The 16,761-nt window shown below is 36.9% G+C and overlaps 1 pseudogene; it reads left to right on the top strand.

The window, feature by feature from the left end:
- LOC113093591 (acetylcholinesterase-like) overlaps positions 1–16,761 on the top strand; it is a 175,770-nt pseudogene that overhangs the window by 144,221 nt on the left and 14,788 nt on the right.

The raw sequence follows: 16,761 nt of genomic DNA, 5'->3' as shown, positions 1-16,761 counted from the left end.
TCAGCACATTTTGCCAATGGTTTTTAAATAAGCCACAGGTGACGCATCTGTTTTAGTAAATGGTTTCACCTCCCAGTGTTTACGGTTGTACGTATGTTGCAAGTACTATAATAAGTGTGTCGTTCATTCATCAAAACAAACATGAAGCAAGCCATCTCTCAAATGGCTGTGCTGATATGAAAGAGCAAGACAGCACTGCCATCTTCTGTCTCACTCTTTATTTGTCTCTATCGTCTCGCCTCACCTTGCTCTCGGCTGCTCTCCTCATTTCATGATAGATCATACAACCAGGAAGAGCAGCCGACTGCAACTTCAGCTCTAGAGACTCTGGGGAGAGAGAGGCTGCGTAATTGAGCAACATCTCTCTCTCTTTCTCAATCAATAGCCATAAACGGAATACGTATTCACTGCTGCAGGATCAGCCTGGTTTATTAAAACAATTTTAAAACAGCATTTGTGTGCATCTCTGATTGTGATGATCAGAATCTAGACAATGGCCTACAAGCTGATGCATCTAACTGCATTTGCGGAAGTGTGGTTATTTTTAATGCATACATTATGTTTTCTAGCATACTCTATGTGTGTAGGTAGAATGGACTTGCTGATGTGAATTCTGGGTCAGCTGAAGATGTCCAGAGAGGAAGACGTTCCTCAGATGTCCCGAGAGAATGTTGTGGTCACAAATAAACGAGTCTGACTGCTGTGTCCTGCTCTCCAGGCATCCCCATCAACGCCAAAACACTCGCAGATGACGAGAATAAAAATAAGGAAAAGAAAACAAAAAAGGACTGATGAGATGAGAAAACAAAATGACAAGAAGAAAAACAAGTCTGGCAAAATCTGCTGAAAAAGAAATGAAAAGAAAAGAAAAAAGAAAAGATGGAAAAGACTAGTGAAATGACAATAGAATGTTAGAAAGAGAAAAAAGATGCAGAAAATTTTGAGAGGGAAAAGAACAAAGAGAAGAGAAGAGAAGAGAAGAGAAGAGAAGAGAAGAGAAGAGAAGAGAAGAGAAGAGAAGAGAAGAGAAGAGAAGAGAAGAGAAGAGAAGAGAAGAGAAACAGACATGAAGGGCAGAGGTGGCAATTAGATGTGTAAAGAAGGGGAAGAGAGACACTGTGTCAATTAAGGAGCCCTGTGGGACCTCTGAGAAATATCTTTCAGTTTCCTCCCTGATAATAACGCTGTCTAAAGCCCAAATTAAAAGATCCATCAGACAGATAACTCTATTAAAACTGTTATTAAATCATCAAAACTATTTCTCAACACCCTTGCCCCATTCACAAGCAGAGCATGTTTAATTGAACTAACTAACAGTGAGAGAGAAGTGGTTTTACATGAGTGACAGCTAAATTACTCCCCTCTGCATGCTGTAGTATGAATCGCTTTAGACACGCCAGTTATTATGCTGTAGTCCCATTTACAGCAAAATTAAGAAGTAGTGTTGGTAATTTATTATGGAAGTCCCTGGAAACCTACAAACTAATAAAACAGGCTGTCCAGTGGTGCTTTCGAACACAGTCTGATAATGCCCTTAATTATCAGATAATGAATGCCCTTTCATTGGAAAAGCGTCAGATAAGTTGATTTTAGGGTACAGCCTCCTATAAACCATAATGAAGCATTATACAACTTGACAATATACTAAAACTTCACTGTGAAACCTTGTTTCTGTTAAACACTGAGCACACACATCAAAAGAAAACACAAGTCAAATGCTTCTTAAATGTCAGACGCACTCTTAAGGATCTCAATGTTTGTTCTTGGCCTACATTTTTGTATCCCCCCAGATGGAAAAAAAAAACTAAGTTGTTGTAGACTATGTTAAAATGCAAATAAGTATCATCATGCTAGTCAAAAAAACAGGGACGAAGATATTCTACAAACTGCTCTACAAAAGCACAATGAGTGTTTCTCTAAGTAGTTATCTATGAAAAGAATATATATATATATATATATATAACTGCATCAACAGCTTTTACGTGTGCTACCCCATAGTGATGCAGGTAAATATCTGAATTAAATAATGCGAGGTCAGAAGTCAGTGCATTAGCATTGTTATTGGCTTGAAGTGTTAATTGTCTCATTGTCATCAGAGTGCTGGTCACGGAGAATCACCTCAGCAACACAGAGACTCCAAAAGAGCGCATAATGAAAGATTACACTAATGCATATTATACCCGTTATACAGAATGTTATTCACATAGCAATTAAAATTAGCATCAGAGTAACGCAGCGCTTACCAAGAAAGCAGTCATTAGTTGCTATTGTCACCTGCAGAAAAAACTAAATAATTAAAATGGCTTTATTTTGATACTTTCAATGAACTAGAAATGGAAATTACAGAAGTTGTGGTACACCACATGCTCAGTATGATTGAGCTACGGCTCAGGCAAAAAAGTGTTTGCGACTTTTAAGCAATTGAATCACAATAGTTTTCCTTTTTAAGTCATATAAGCACTTGTTAACATCGCAGTGAGAGATTCTTTCCTGGAGGTTGAACAGCAAGAGACCGCTGGGATGAAAAGTGTCGTTCGTAGTATCTGATAAATGCTGTACTTCTCTGATCTACAGTATACAGTCTGATCTTCTGTTCTGTACAATCATAAAGCAGGTATTGATCTGTGTATATCAGTTTCTTGTAGAAATATGTCTAATATTCCACTTTCACATAAAACACCATCTAGGAAAGCAAGTTTGTTATCCTTTTACTTCCTCAAATGATAATTTTTCACTTCACAGTGATGTCTGATTCAAATTTACACTTGCACTTCGCATTTGGCTACAAGATACATAAGAACCAATGGTGTTTGGCATAATAAATGAGCCATTGTGAATGAGATTCAAATGCTTTTCAAGTGAATAATGTATAATAATAACATATTTCAGTATCAAATGGACAAATGGAATCAAATGGACTGTTTTAGTGGTGCTTCTTTCTCCTTTTTGAGAGCTGGAATGACAAGGGTTTTATACACATTTTAAACAGCTTGTACCACCATGACATTTTAAGGGGAACCAGTGGACCTCCATTTATGAAATCGAATGAGGTTTACCTATGGTATGATAATGACCATATACAAATGCTTAAAAAAAAAATAAACTAGAATGGTTTCAGCTGCACCAGGATAAGATCAAAATCATTGCATGACCTCTTCAAAAGCCAGATAAAAACATTATCTCACCTTTAATGCAATATTTGAGTCCCGAACATATCTCCACCTGTGTCAGTCCTCACAGAACTAGACTCCTTTCTTCTTGAAAACAAAAAGTTACAAAGAGTTCAGGAGTATGACAGCATTCCCTGAAGGACTGAAATTGTTTTGAAGGTGAAGTCTGACTTCTACTTATAAGTGTCTTTAAAGGAATAAATAGTTCAATCAAAAAATGAACATTCAGTCATTATTTACTCATAAACATCAGCTTTCTGTCTACTCTGAAACACAAAAGGAACCTTTTTTTTTTTTTTTGGACAAATTGTACCGGTTGCTTTTTTCCTTGCAATTACAACAAATAGAGACTGATGCTTTCAAGCTTTGGAAAAAAAAATGCTTAAGAAGCATGAAAGTAGTCCATTCAACTTGTGCACTTTGTGTGCGGAACAAGTCGAAATAAGTAATGCAACCTGAAGCCCATATTACATGCTCCAGCATCCATTAGGTAAAGTTGTGAGCAAAACTTCTCTGGAACATCAAGGCGATGGGGAAAGAGCATCTCTTTAGGTCTGAAATGTCACGCAGTCATGCATGCATTTTAATCAGGAAGACTTGCGGGAAACTCCATGTCTCTTTTGATCACTAAGACTGCTGGGGCGAAACCAGTGTTAACATTCAGAGATGAAGACGATTTTTGACATTTAACAGACCCCAAAATACTATGAACACACAAAAGCCTAAACATTACAATGCATAAAAGATACTTGCACACATGTCTACTTACAGATATGAAAATGGCACCTCTATCCATATCCTCTATACACTGATCCATGCTAGAAAAGCGGGCCTCAGTAGAGATTGCATTCTTGGGGTCTTGTTCAGCAGAAATCGTCAAGGAAAGGGTGCCCGAAAGGGACCGAAGAGGCCGGGCCAGGCCCACTTGGGCCCACATGTACTTTCTGAACTTGTTGTCCATGAATCAACAGGCCAGTTTATTCCAAAGTAAAAACAATGAATGCTGGTCTTGGTAATTTTTCAGTTTTAGCTAATTTCAGCAACCATTTCAGTATAGAACATTCTCTTCAACAATCCAACCAATACTCTATGCATAATCTCAAGTCTTACCCAACCTTTTTTACATGATTGAAGACAAACGTGTTGCACATTTCGTATCACACTGCCTTTAACTAGACGAGACAGACGATTTGTTTTAATTAGGACAAGCTTCAAAGGGTGGCACAGGGTTGACCCTCAGGACAGGGCTTACCTGAGGGATGAGTCAGAAGCCTTTATATCCTCTTCCAGCTCAGTGAGACACACTCCGCTGAGGGAAGACAGACAGAGGAAATACAACACAATACCCCAGAGAGAAAGAGCTCATCACAATGAAAGACAACTTTGGGAATCCTGTTTTCCTTTGTTCCCTTATTTCAGTCTACTTTTGCTCCATCACAAATAGCCAAACTGCATAGGAAATGTGCTTGAACAGAGTCGTGAAGCTCATATAGTGAGGCCAACAGACTTAACAGAAGGAAGGGAATGGGAGGTACATTAAAGTAGAAAAGGAAACTAAATGGTCCTTTGTTCAGGAAATAGAAAGTGCAAGGAGACTTGTCATAAAGAGTTAAAAGCTGGAAGGCTGGTTGCCAAAGACGTGAGAAGGGACAAAGGTAACGTGAGATTCAAAGGGCAAAGCCGTATATCAGAGAACACTCGCTCATCCTCTAATGAGGGCCAGAAGCCAGAAAGTCCTGTGAGGAAATGAGCGGAGTTGGCAGTCTCAGGACCGCAGGGTGCCACACACTTTGGTGCCACAGCACAGTCTGAATCGCCTGCAGTGCGACATGTTCTCATCACGACGGCGAGTGCACGGCACAGCCTGAACAGCACTGAGCACCGGTGCTGCCTCATTACTGAGCCAGTTAAAGAGACGAGCAGCACACACCTCCAGTCCTGCTCTTTCCTCCCTCACTCTCGTTCTGTCACATCCCTCCTGCTCAGCCTCCACGCAGAGGCCTGCTCCCTGTTGAGAGACGGTGCAGTCCTCTTCTAAACCACACACACAACAGTCTTACCACTGTCTTTATTTCAGTTTCTTTTGTTTTCTACCATCTTTCTTGACGAATCTTCTTGAGTTTATTTCATTTTCTTACTTTCTTTTTTGCCCTTAATTTGCTTGCTTAGTTCCTTCATTCATGCTTTCCTTCCTGCCTTCAATTGTCTTCCTGTTTTTCTTCTTCACTTTTTTCCTTCCTAAACTGTTTCCTCCTTTTCTTCCTCCCTGCCCCCCATTTCCTTTCTTCATTAATGTTTTCCTTCCTGCTCTTTCATTCATGTTTGTTGTGCCTCATTTTATTTTCTTCCTCCCTGAACCACTTCCTTCTTTTTTCTTCCTGATCTTTGTTTCCTTCCTTGATGTTATAATTCATGCCCTTTATTTCATTCCTACATTCGTTTATTCATGTTTTCAGTGTTGCCTTCAATCTTCCTCCTGTCATTCTTCACTCTTTCCCTTCCTTCATACTTTCTGTCCTGCCCTCAGTTTTCTTCCATCCTGCTCTTTTTCTTCATGCTTTTCTTCATGCACTTCACTTCTTTTTCTTCCTGCCCGAACTGTTTCCTATCTTCCTTCTTCCTGTCCTCCATTTCCTTCCTTCATGAATGTTTTCCTTCCTGCTGTGTTTTTCACTTTTTCCTTCTCTCTTTTGCTATTTTTACTTCTTTCTGCTTTTTCCCTGTCCTTCATTTCCTGCCTTGGTTCCTTTAATCGTGTTTGCCTTCCTGCCTTTAATCTTTCACCTTTCGTCCTTCTCTCTTTTTCCTTCCCATCTTCTTCCTGCCAGCCTTTATTTTTTCTGTCCTTTCTTCCTTCATGCCCAAATCTACTTATTTTTGGTGGGTTTTTTTCTTCTTCTTTCTATTGTTTTCTTGCTTCATTCTCTCGTTCCTTATCCATTTATGTTTTTTCTTCTGCTTCTTTCCTTACTCGCTTCTCTCTCTCTCTCTCTCTCTCTCTCTCTCTCTCTCTCTCTCTCTCTCTCTCTCTCTCTCTCTCTCTCTCTTCCCAAACACCTTAGCTCTGTTTTGCAGAAGTTTACAGCCCATAAGAATCACTAATAATCCAATTAAACCCAGTGAGTTCTGCAGTCAATGCACAATTCTACCTCCTCATGTCCCTCTATAACTCTTCAAACATACAGCATCAGGGAGGAACAGATGAGTAATATATGTTTTTTTGCTGTATACAAGTGTACCCTGTGGCAAGACACTGACGATGCAGATTTTGTTGTCACAAAATGAGCTCTGCTGCCACATATCAAATCCTGACAAAATCCCCAATCTCAAGTCTATACCTTTTCAGGATATAACATTAGATTTGCTGAGCACACTCCTGCTGAGTAAAACCTGCTCGTGACATTACAAAATAGATCTTGAACTTTTAAGAAGATTGCGGTAGATTTATCTTCTCCCAAAATGGACGCATTTTAGTCTGTAATTTATTAATGGAAAGCAAAATTAAGGACTCCAATGTTGTTGTCTTGTACCTTTTTGTAGAATGGCTTGGCGATTTAAAAATGAATAAAAATGATTCACAGCATTCAGTATTCTCATAGGAATTTTTAAGTTAGACCTGGAATTAACATGCATTTTCCATCTGGACAGTATCTGGTTATTTAGCTGGACAGCATTTACACCTAAATTGTGAAAGTGATGAGAAACCATCCCTGATCACCTAACATGGTCAAGTGCTATCTGATTATAATCAGATAAAAATTCATGTTAATGCAAGTAAAGAGGACCGTAGTTTTAGAAATAGATCGTTTGAGCTTTAGGGAAGCCCTTAAACAAGCATGGAAATACCAACTGTCATAGAAAATCTCTTTCGTAGTTAAAAATGAATCATTAATTACACAGATCATACACACACTTAATAATGCTAAATGTTCATTTCATTAGTGGGCATCATTAAACTACGCCTTCTGTTCCCGAAACTTTAGTGAGTTTATGTGAAAAAGTACACACCACAATGATCAACCGGAATAGAAAAATTCCCATAATTGCAAATGGATGTCATTGACTAAAAAAGTACAGAAAGGCCTGAAGAAATCAGTATTATATATTATTTAACAGAATTTCTGCTCACCCAAAAAAAAAAGTACTGATCATGTCACAGTCTTTTATTAGCAAGGCACAAGATACAGCTCTGCTTGTGGATAGATGACCTGTTATAAAGTGCTTCAAACAAAACACAGAGTATCTTTGATGTCACTAACCCGACAAATCAGTTACTAGTTTTTCTTAATGTAGCTTACTGCATCATCCTGGTATTTTGTGCTCTAATATAACGTTTCCAGACAAACCGATGCACCGGTTATCAAGTCATTTACATTCTTCTCTCTTCTGTGCTTCAGTTCTCTAATAGCTAACTAGCAGCCCCTTTCCCACTATAGACACTAGTAGAAGATTATTGTAATGCTTTATTGGGTGGTTTCTCTGCATGCTTAATAAACAAACTCCAGCTGGTCCAAAATCAGCACAAGACCATGGGAACCAGACGAGTCCTCTGCTCAATTCTAACTTGTGTTGCAGCCTAGAACTAAACCATACTATGCTGGTTTCATCTGTCCAGAGAAGAACTGGCCCCTGAATGAGCCTGGTTTCTCCTAAGGATTTTTTCTCCATTTCTGCAATGGTCGCCTATGGCTTTCTAAGTTGGGAATGCTTAATTTCTGGCAATATTGTCAACTTGATTGCACAGATACTATTTGAACTGAACTGATCTGGACGATTACTGGGAGAGTGTTTACTATTCCTCTTGCATTTATTGATACACTATTTTCCCGTTTAATACTGTAAAGCTGCTTTGACAAAATCTGTATTGTATAAAGCACTATATAGATAAAGGTGACTTGATTTGAATTCTGAGACACTCTCGACTGTCGACTGTCACCTTTCCAATAGCCATTTTAATAATATAGTAAAAACCAACAGAAAGAGCCAAAGTGCAATTATTATTATACCTTTATTTAACCAGGGGAAATCATATTGGGACAATAGTCTCCTTTTGAAATGGTCCCTGGCCAAGGCAGCACTTAAAAATGTAAAAACAAAAGAAGAAGAAGAAAAGAAAAGAAAATAAAAACCTCATCTACAACAAACAAAGCATTCCAAATTACACAATAACATATCAGCACCACATAAACCATACCACAACACATAACAAAGACAAAAGTCAGATGCAACAACAAACAAAATATAACACAGTAACAAAATAACCAAGACATCCTACTACAAGGAGTATGACAGCTACACAAAGCTCCATACAAGAATCAAAACAGAACAGCAGCCTATATACAATCACAATTATAGCTGAAGGTTTTTTTGTGACATATAATTTAAAATCATTAAGTGGGATAATAGTGCTTCAACTGTTTCTACAAAGTATTCCAGGTTGAAGGAGCATTTGTATCTGAAGGCGATTTTACCAAATTCATTACAAAAGCATCCTGTAATTTTTGTAGTGCCTCATACAGAGATCTAGCATACTGTATATAATAGTATCATCTGCATAGAGATGTACAGCTACATCTACATTTGTACAAATATCATTTACGTAGATTATAAACAACAAAGGCCCTAATATGGAACCTTGAGGGACTCCGACCATTAGTTCTGCCTCCCCTAATATAATGCCTTCACAAGTGACACACTGATATGTACTAGACAGATAGTTTTTAAACCATTCAATAGCATTATCAGACATCACAATTTTAGACAAACAAAATAGCGTGATCAACCATATCAAAAGTTTTTGAAAGATCAATAAATAATGCTGCACCGGATTCTTTACAGTCAATAGCACTAACAATATCATCAGCTACCTTTGTGGCTGCTGTGATGGTGCTGTACCCTTTCTTTGAACCTGACTGAAAAGGAATAAGAAAATTATTTATTATTAAGAAGCCCTTTAACTGATCAATACACATGTAAATTCAATCCTGCCATTCTCCATTGCTGTAGTTGTTTCTATTGTGCTGTGGACAAAAACAAAAATGTCAGAGGAAAAGCAGTAGGCCTTAGATGACGCCATCACAGGGTTCCTGCTGCAGATGTGAATTCCTCTTGGGAATTTCCTCTTCTGACATACTGAAACTATGTGTCATCACCTCAGTTAACCTGCAAACACTGACCTCTGTGTAAATCGATGTGATTTTCATGATAACAGCGACTTCTGTGATGGCCAGTCTCTCTTCAGTGTGGTGTAAAGCTTTACTGGGAATTCTCCAATTCACACCATCCTTTAAAAAATAAAATAAAATAAATCTCAGAGTTCATCACAGGTCTGCCTTGAATGGTTTATGTGTCATCACTAAAACTCAAATTGAAAGCCGTTAAGACTTCCAGAACCCTACTGTTCTACTGAAACTGAATAATGATTTATTATATATGTTTTGTTTAACCTCAACCAAAAATTCTAATGGAATTCTATTAAAGCTCAGCAGATGTTTAATGAAGGGTTTAAGGAACATTATTGAGCACCAAACATATAAACACACACACCAACACACACACTGCACAGCACGAAGAAGACTCTGTAGAATGAGAATTAATGGAATTCATTGCTCTGTGTCTTTACCTCCCTCTTGCCCAGGGATATTATTCATTATTTTAATATATCTCCATGACATTCAGTACATCCACTCCCTGCTAACACAGAAACAACACTGAGGCATATATTACTCTCATTAACTCCAAACATAGACTGCAGAGGTGCTACACGGATAAACAGTATTATAAATAATATAAATGCACAGGAGCTTTTATTTAGCACTGGGATGTGCATTTTCAAAAGATGCCACGGTGAATTGAAATATATTAATCTTAGTTATTGACATAGTTCATATTATTATAATTGTGATGACAAACTTTAAAAGTTGTTAAACATGTTTATTTATTTTATCAGTTATTAATAATATATATAATAATATATAATATTCTTATTCTTATTCTTATTCTTATTTTTATTGTTATTATTATTATTATTATTATTATTATTATTATTATTATTATTATTAGTGTTGCCATAACATAACATAACATAACAGTTATAGCCAATCAAATCTTACAAATACATAATTATGATTTATTTATTTATTTATTTATTAAAAATAAAAAACATGTATTACGAAAACATGCAGGGTCATTTTTTTTTCATTTGATGTTAACCATATTAAAGTCACTATGCCATAATACTTTATTAAAATGATTTTGTTTAGACAGAAAATATATACCTTATATTATCCTAATGTGTATACGGATCAAAATGTTTGCAAACTGCCTTTCCAATAACAACGACACACAAAGAGCACGTTATTCCAGTTATCAGCCAGATCTCAGCTCGCATTTTTAGCCTCTATGCTAACATTCAAGGAAAGGGTATAATTTAGTTAAAAAAAGGTAAACTATGATAAATAGCGAGAGCGCAAAGATGCGTAGGAACAAATATGTTGTTTAGCGTGTCCATGCCAGGAGAGTTGTGCGCATCTGAGGTGCAAGATGATGGATGGCCAGTGTGAATGAGTTCTAACACGGTTCTAACGAAGCCATTTAGTCTCAGAGACAGGTGTGAAGTGAGGGGTGGGACCCAAGCCAAGCAGAGCGTTCGTCGAGAGAAAAGCCCTTTTTTGGCTGAGCCTCCCGAGTCCATCAAGCCATTAAGATCAAAAGAGTGTCAGCTGAATGGACATGATTTGGTTGCTTTATAAGATGAGATGCTGATAGCTGAATGTAGAAATGCCATTAACACCCTCCCGGCCCCCTTCCTGGCACTGTGCATGGGGTTTTCAAATGTGTTCTCACTGTCTATCAAGATGATAGGATCAACAGAGAGCTGCCGGCATCCTTGATTCACCTTCTCTGGCTTGTCAAGTCTCTGAGGTGTGAGTGTGAGACTCAGGACATGACCTGCACAAGTTAAAGGCCTCAATCAAACACTTGCAGCCTGGACATTCCCAGTAAATGCTGACAAACAGTGCAAAAAGAAAACCTTGAGAGTCATTTTTAATAGCTTATATCTTGAAGACGTCTGCATTGGTTCAGGTAAAACTGGACGAGGCTTTATAGTGGCATGAGGATATAATGCACACCCTAAAATAAGCCCTCGTTATATTATGTATCTTTACTAATGGATACAGGGACCAATAAAAATCCCGGGATAAGTCTACAACCTAGGTTTCATAGGATGGACACAATGGAAAGAGATAATGAGGACATGTATCTTTATGTTCTATCGCAATCTCCCCAGACCATTTCTACTGGACACCTGGGAAAAAAGCTCCCTTATTGAATATAAATTCAATAATTATGTAATTATTTGGATATAAAACCGTAAAGTTCACATACTCTAAGGTCACAGCAGAAATCGCTCACTTTCGCAATACAACAACTTGTAATTGTTTTACAATACGTTGGTCCTGAGAGTATAACATCTCACCTCGGTTCTGCCGGACTTGTACTATACCTTGACCCAAAGCAATTTTTTGTTGAGAAATTATTATGCTTCTTGTTGCCCCTTTCATGGTTCTACAAATATTTTAGACACAGTTTCAAACTAAGGTCATTAAACACTTCATTAACTCTGCTTGCCAATGCATTCAGTTCAAATGGCTTGAGGAAGAAGGGGGAAAACTGCATTATAAAACTACACTATTCTGCAACAATACTTATTTCCTAGGGAACTGTACTCAAGGCAAGTTTATTAGAAACATAAAAACATGCCCAGGTCACATTTAACCTCGAAACCACAAAAATATGGTACCACAAAAAAACATTTTACATTTCACTGCTGTTCATACGCTCTCCATATAACCATGTATGTGACAAATAAAAATCTTGAATCCGAAATCTTGATTATTGAAAATATATATTTTACATAAAGAAAACAAAGACAATTTAAGAACCATTAAATGTTTGTTTTTTTCCCGAAATTTTATTTCTCTAGATTTTGGTGAACTATGGTCAGGACATTATTGACAGATTTTTCTTTTAGCACATTTAATTTGGTAATACTTCAAAGACCTTCACAAAGTCATAAAAATAACATAAAAATCTAATTATAACTGCAAGCATCAATCACAGGGTCAGGCACACCGATAGCAAACTGAAAACGAGCAGATTAGTTTGGACATAGAGCTTTGGTAGTGAATTTATGAAAAGCAACTAGTTCAAAGGCTAGATTTATTTGCAATCAAATCTGTGTGGTATTCAAGGCATTGTGGCGATAATGCACAAAGTTTTTGTTTAATATAAATGTTCTACTGTGATAATGACTCACTTTCAGTTTGCTTTTCAGCAAACTTCATTATAGTTGGAGAAAAATAGTCCCCTTAGAAGATTCTCTCTGACATTTTTGTCAAAATTGAGTTATTCACATATTATTGTGAGTGTGTGTACATTTTGAGACTTTTTATAAATAAATAAAAAGATTCTATCTACAAAGTATATGGGATTCAAAAACGTTCAAATTCAATATATCAAAGCCGTTCAGAATGCAAGGTGGCGAAGTGTCAGAATGTGATGAAACCCAATTTTGGTGGAGATTCAACAAACCTTGTAAAAGACAAAAGACAAAATAACAATAAGGACATCAGTTCAAATTGATGGAAATGAGTATCGCACACATAAAAATGTGATGAGGCATGACTTGAGGCTAAATTATTCCAAAGTAAAAATTATTTCGTCCAAATTGCAAATTGGACAGTAGGCAAACCAACCTCATCTTCTACACTGTGGGCATAATGCCATTTATACACATTAAAGGGTTACTCCACCCCAACATGAAAATTTTGTCATTAAACACCTACCTCCATGTCATTCCAAACCCGTAAAAGCTTTGTTCGTCTTCAAAACACAATTTAAGATATTTTGGATGAAAACCGGGAGGCATGTGACTGTCCCATTGACTGCCAAGTAAATTACACTATCAAGGTCCAGAAAAGTATGAAAGACATCATCAGAATAGTCCATCTGCCATCAGTGGTTCAACCATAACGTTATGAACAGTGCCGGCCCATCCAACAGGTGATACAGGTGATACAAATCTTTGATTTGAGGGCCCCACGAATGATGATGTCAGGCATTTTTAATTGTTTTATTTTTTCAAATGTCTACATATAGTATGAGTGGTCATGTGTCAGTTATAACGCTCGTGTAATGCACAGACCCCATTAAACACGATAAAATTCACAATGACGATGAGCAAAATATAAAACATATTTTATTAAAAGAATATCTCTGAACAATTCATACATGACAAATAGCTGAAAACGATAATAATAATAAACTGTCTAAATAAAAGCGGAAAAAAGATTAGAAACATACACAGCAGCACCACACTCTATTTAGCGTAACACCTCCCGCTATTGGCTATTGGGTGAACTAGAATGTCGTAACGTATTCCTAGTACAGATTCCACATATTCCACTTATATTCCATATTTCTGTAAATTCCTTTCGATATATACTCGAGAAAGTGTCTTAAATAAGTCTAAAATTATATAACGTCATAAGTCTGGGTGCTATTTTTGATCGACGTATTTCTAATTTATGCAATGCACATTGATGCTATTTTAAATTGAAATTAAATGGCATCCAAACGATATCTTTCCGGAGCCGAAAAAAGAAAGAAGAGAAAAGCAGATGAAGAAAAAAAGGCTCAAAGTAAAAGCACGTTCCGCTAAACATAATACATTATTTATTAGTGTAGTATTAATACTTGGTTTAATAAATGTGATGATGCCCAGGATCACAGACATACTTGTGTGATATGTGAGAGAAAATTAGGCCACATTCAGCATGGTTCATTAAATAATCAATTAATTATCCATCCCACTAATTCATGCAAAAAAAAAAAAAAAAAGTTCTCATCCTCTTTCCAAATTTAAATCTGATTAAATATTTTTACACATGTATTGCATGTTGAGTTTGTTACAGGTAATAAAAATGTATACACTTAAATATTGAAATTGTATTTTATGTGCTCTCTTCTCACTGTTTTTACACCAGTGTGCTCAATTTTTTTATCTCGCCTAGGGCCCCACAACCCTTCGGGCCGGCACTGGTTATGAATTAAGTGATTAATGACAATTTTCATTTTGGGGTGGAGCAGGGAAGTCATGATTCTACCGCAGGAACTTTACCCAGGAACTAGGGACTCTGGGCCAGTACTAAGTGTGTTTCGTAGGAACCAGGATATAAATAAAGTTCCAGGTAAAAAAAATAAAATAAATCTCCTCACAAAGTCCCTGCTGGCAAGGTAGTACTTTTTAAAAGTCCCAAACTTTCAGGGGTGGTACTTGGGCTCTAAACATGCTGATTGGTTGAGTTCATGCAGCATTGTATTTCAACCACTATTTATTCAGATATTTTTCTAAATATTATTGTTATTGTGTCAGATGTTATATGTATTGTGTCATTTATGCTTTATTTATAAAGACAGCGGCTATTTAAAAATGTGTTCTTCCGATTTCAGAGACACGATCAGCGGGAGCTCAGTGCTCATGTTTCCCAATGAGAGCAGTCTCAACTCGTTTAGTCCTTCTGACATTTACCACTGGCTCTGATGTCTCTTTAGTGGGTAAAAATAAGAAATATTTATTTTTTGGTAAATCTAACGGGTAATCTTTGGTCTTTATTCAATTAACCTCTTAATATGTTAAAATAAAAATAAAAAGAGGTAATACTGTTTGATATAATATTACATTTTTATTGTAATGTAGGCTATAAATACATTTCCCTGAACTACATTTCTGCGGCTATTTAAGCACTTAAATGAAATCGAAAGGAGGCGGTGGTGTCTGATTTCATATTTCGTCTTATTGTTAATATACAGTGAGGAAAATTGCTGTAGGCAAGACGACCTGACTGACGTTATCATGTACGCTGCTGTTATGAAATGTGCGTCCTTGGTATTGAGAAACATGCCTTGATATCCATCACCAGACTTTTTGCCTATTCTTGGCGGTACTTTAGACCACAATGGAAATGCAGTCTGGGGGGAAAAAGTTCCTGGGACAAATTGTTCCAGGTAATTTCGAAGAAAAAGTGGCTTAAGTTTCATGTCCAAGCACTGTGATAATAGCCTCACTTCTTTTTTTTTGACTTTCATGTTTTTTTGACTTTCAAAATTGGTGAAGAATTGACGGAAACTATACACTCTCAGAAAAAAAAGATATAAAAATTGTCACTGGGGCAGCACCTTTTCAAAAGCACACATTTGTACCTAAAGAGTCCATGTCGGTACCTTAAAGGTACATATTAGTACCTTAAATGTACAAAAGTGTACCTTTTGAAAATGTACCGCCCCAGTGACAGCTGTTGTACCTTTTTTCTGAGAGAGTAGGATGAGAAGTAAAAAAACTATGTTTTTGAGGTAACAATTTAGATTAGGAACAACATACACTACTGTTTGTTTAACATGCATATTACTAGCACTTTAACTGTTTATTAGTACTTATAAAGCACTTATGAATGCATGACCATATTATACATCCCTTAACCATACCCAAAACCTAAACATAACTACTATAAATACCACCTATACTATCAATAAGCAGCCAATTAGGTTGTTTATTGATGGAAAACGCTTAGTTAATAGAAGAAAATGTGATCGTTAACATGAAGTATTACTGTTTCTGACAAAATATAAAGTTGCAGGAAACTTAAATTGGTCATATATGCCAGAAGAGCGAGCTAACATAAGTTAATATCAAAATAGACTGAAATGTCTAAAACACAAAGTTCGAAAAGTCAAAAACATGACCCAGAGCTATATATGCCAAACTTTCTGCTAGCTGATAAAACAGAAACCCCTCAAAAACCACCTTTTAATAAAGAAAAAAATTCCTAACCAGTCTCCCATTTGCTCCCATGGTCCTGTGAGTGCACATGACACAGTTTGAAATTGGTGCATCTGTATCTGTGAGTCTTTTGCATACTTTTCTGCACTGCTAAAAGCTTCCATATGCACTCGCCTCAAGGAACAGCCCATTACTCTGTGATCTTATCTATAAAATATCATCAGAAGTTCAGGAAAGTCTATCGTTTTTGCCTGACCGTTTTTCTCCTCTGTGAAGGGGATTAGCTTCAGGTATAGCTAATAACACTTTGTAAAGCAACAAAATCCCTGACAGCCCTGAAGTGACTCCTGGAAAAAAATAAAATAAGACGACAACATGGAATGGGAGATTTGCTCCAATTATGTGTCCAGATCTGAGAGGTTAATCTCAGATCATGTTGATCTCATACCGCAGTTCTCGTGTATTCAAGGTCGTATCTCAGCATTCAGTCTGTGATTATGAGACACCGCTGAGGGTTACAGACTGTGAGCTGTGCTAGAATAAGAAAATCAGAGAGCAAGTCATTGACCTTTCATCCCAGGTGCATCACACAGTTTGAGAACTACTGTGATGTGATCGCTGTTCAAATGAAGCCAGACCGTTCTAGTATAACCTAAATAATGCATACAGAAACAGCATTCACATTCTCAATTCCTACATGTCATCTTCAGGAGCAAATTGCTAATTATGAGAGGGCTGTAGAGGAATTCT

This window comes from Carassius auratus, unplaced genomic scaffold (assembly GCF_003368295.1).
Source record: "Carassius auratus strain Wakin unplaced genomic scaffold, ASM336829v1 scaf_tig00215108, whole genome shotgun sequence".
Classification (NCBI taxonomy): Eukaryota; Metazoa; Chordata; class Actinopteri; order Cypriniformes; family Cyprinidae; genus Carassius; species Carassius auratus.
This window is presented reverse-complemented; position numbering and strand designations above follow the sequence as displayed.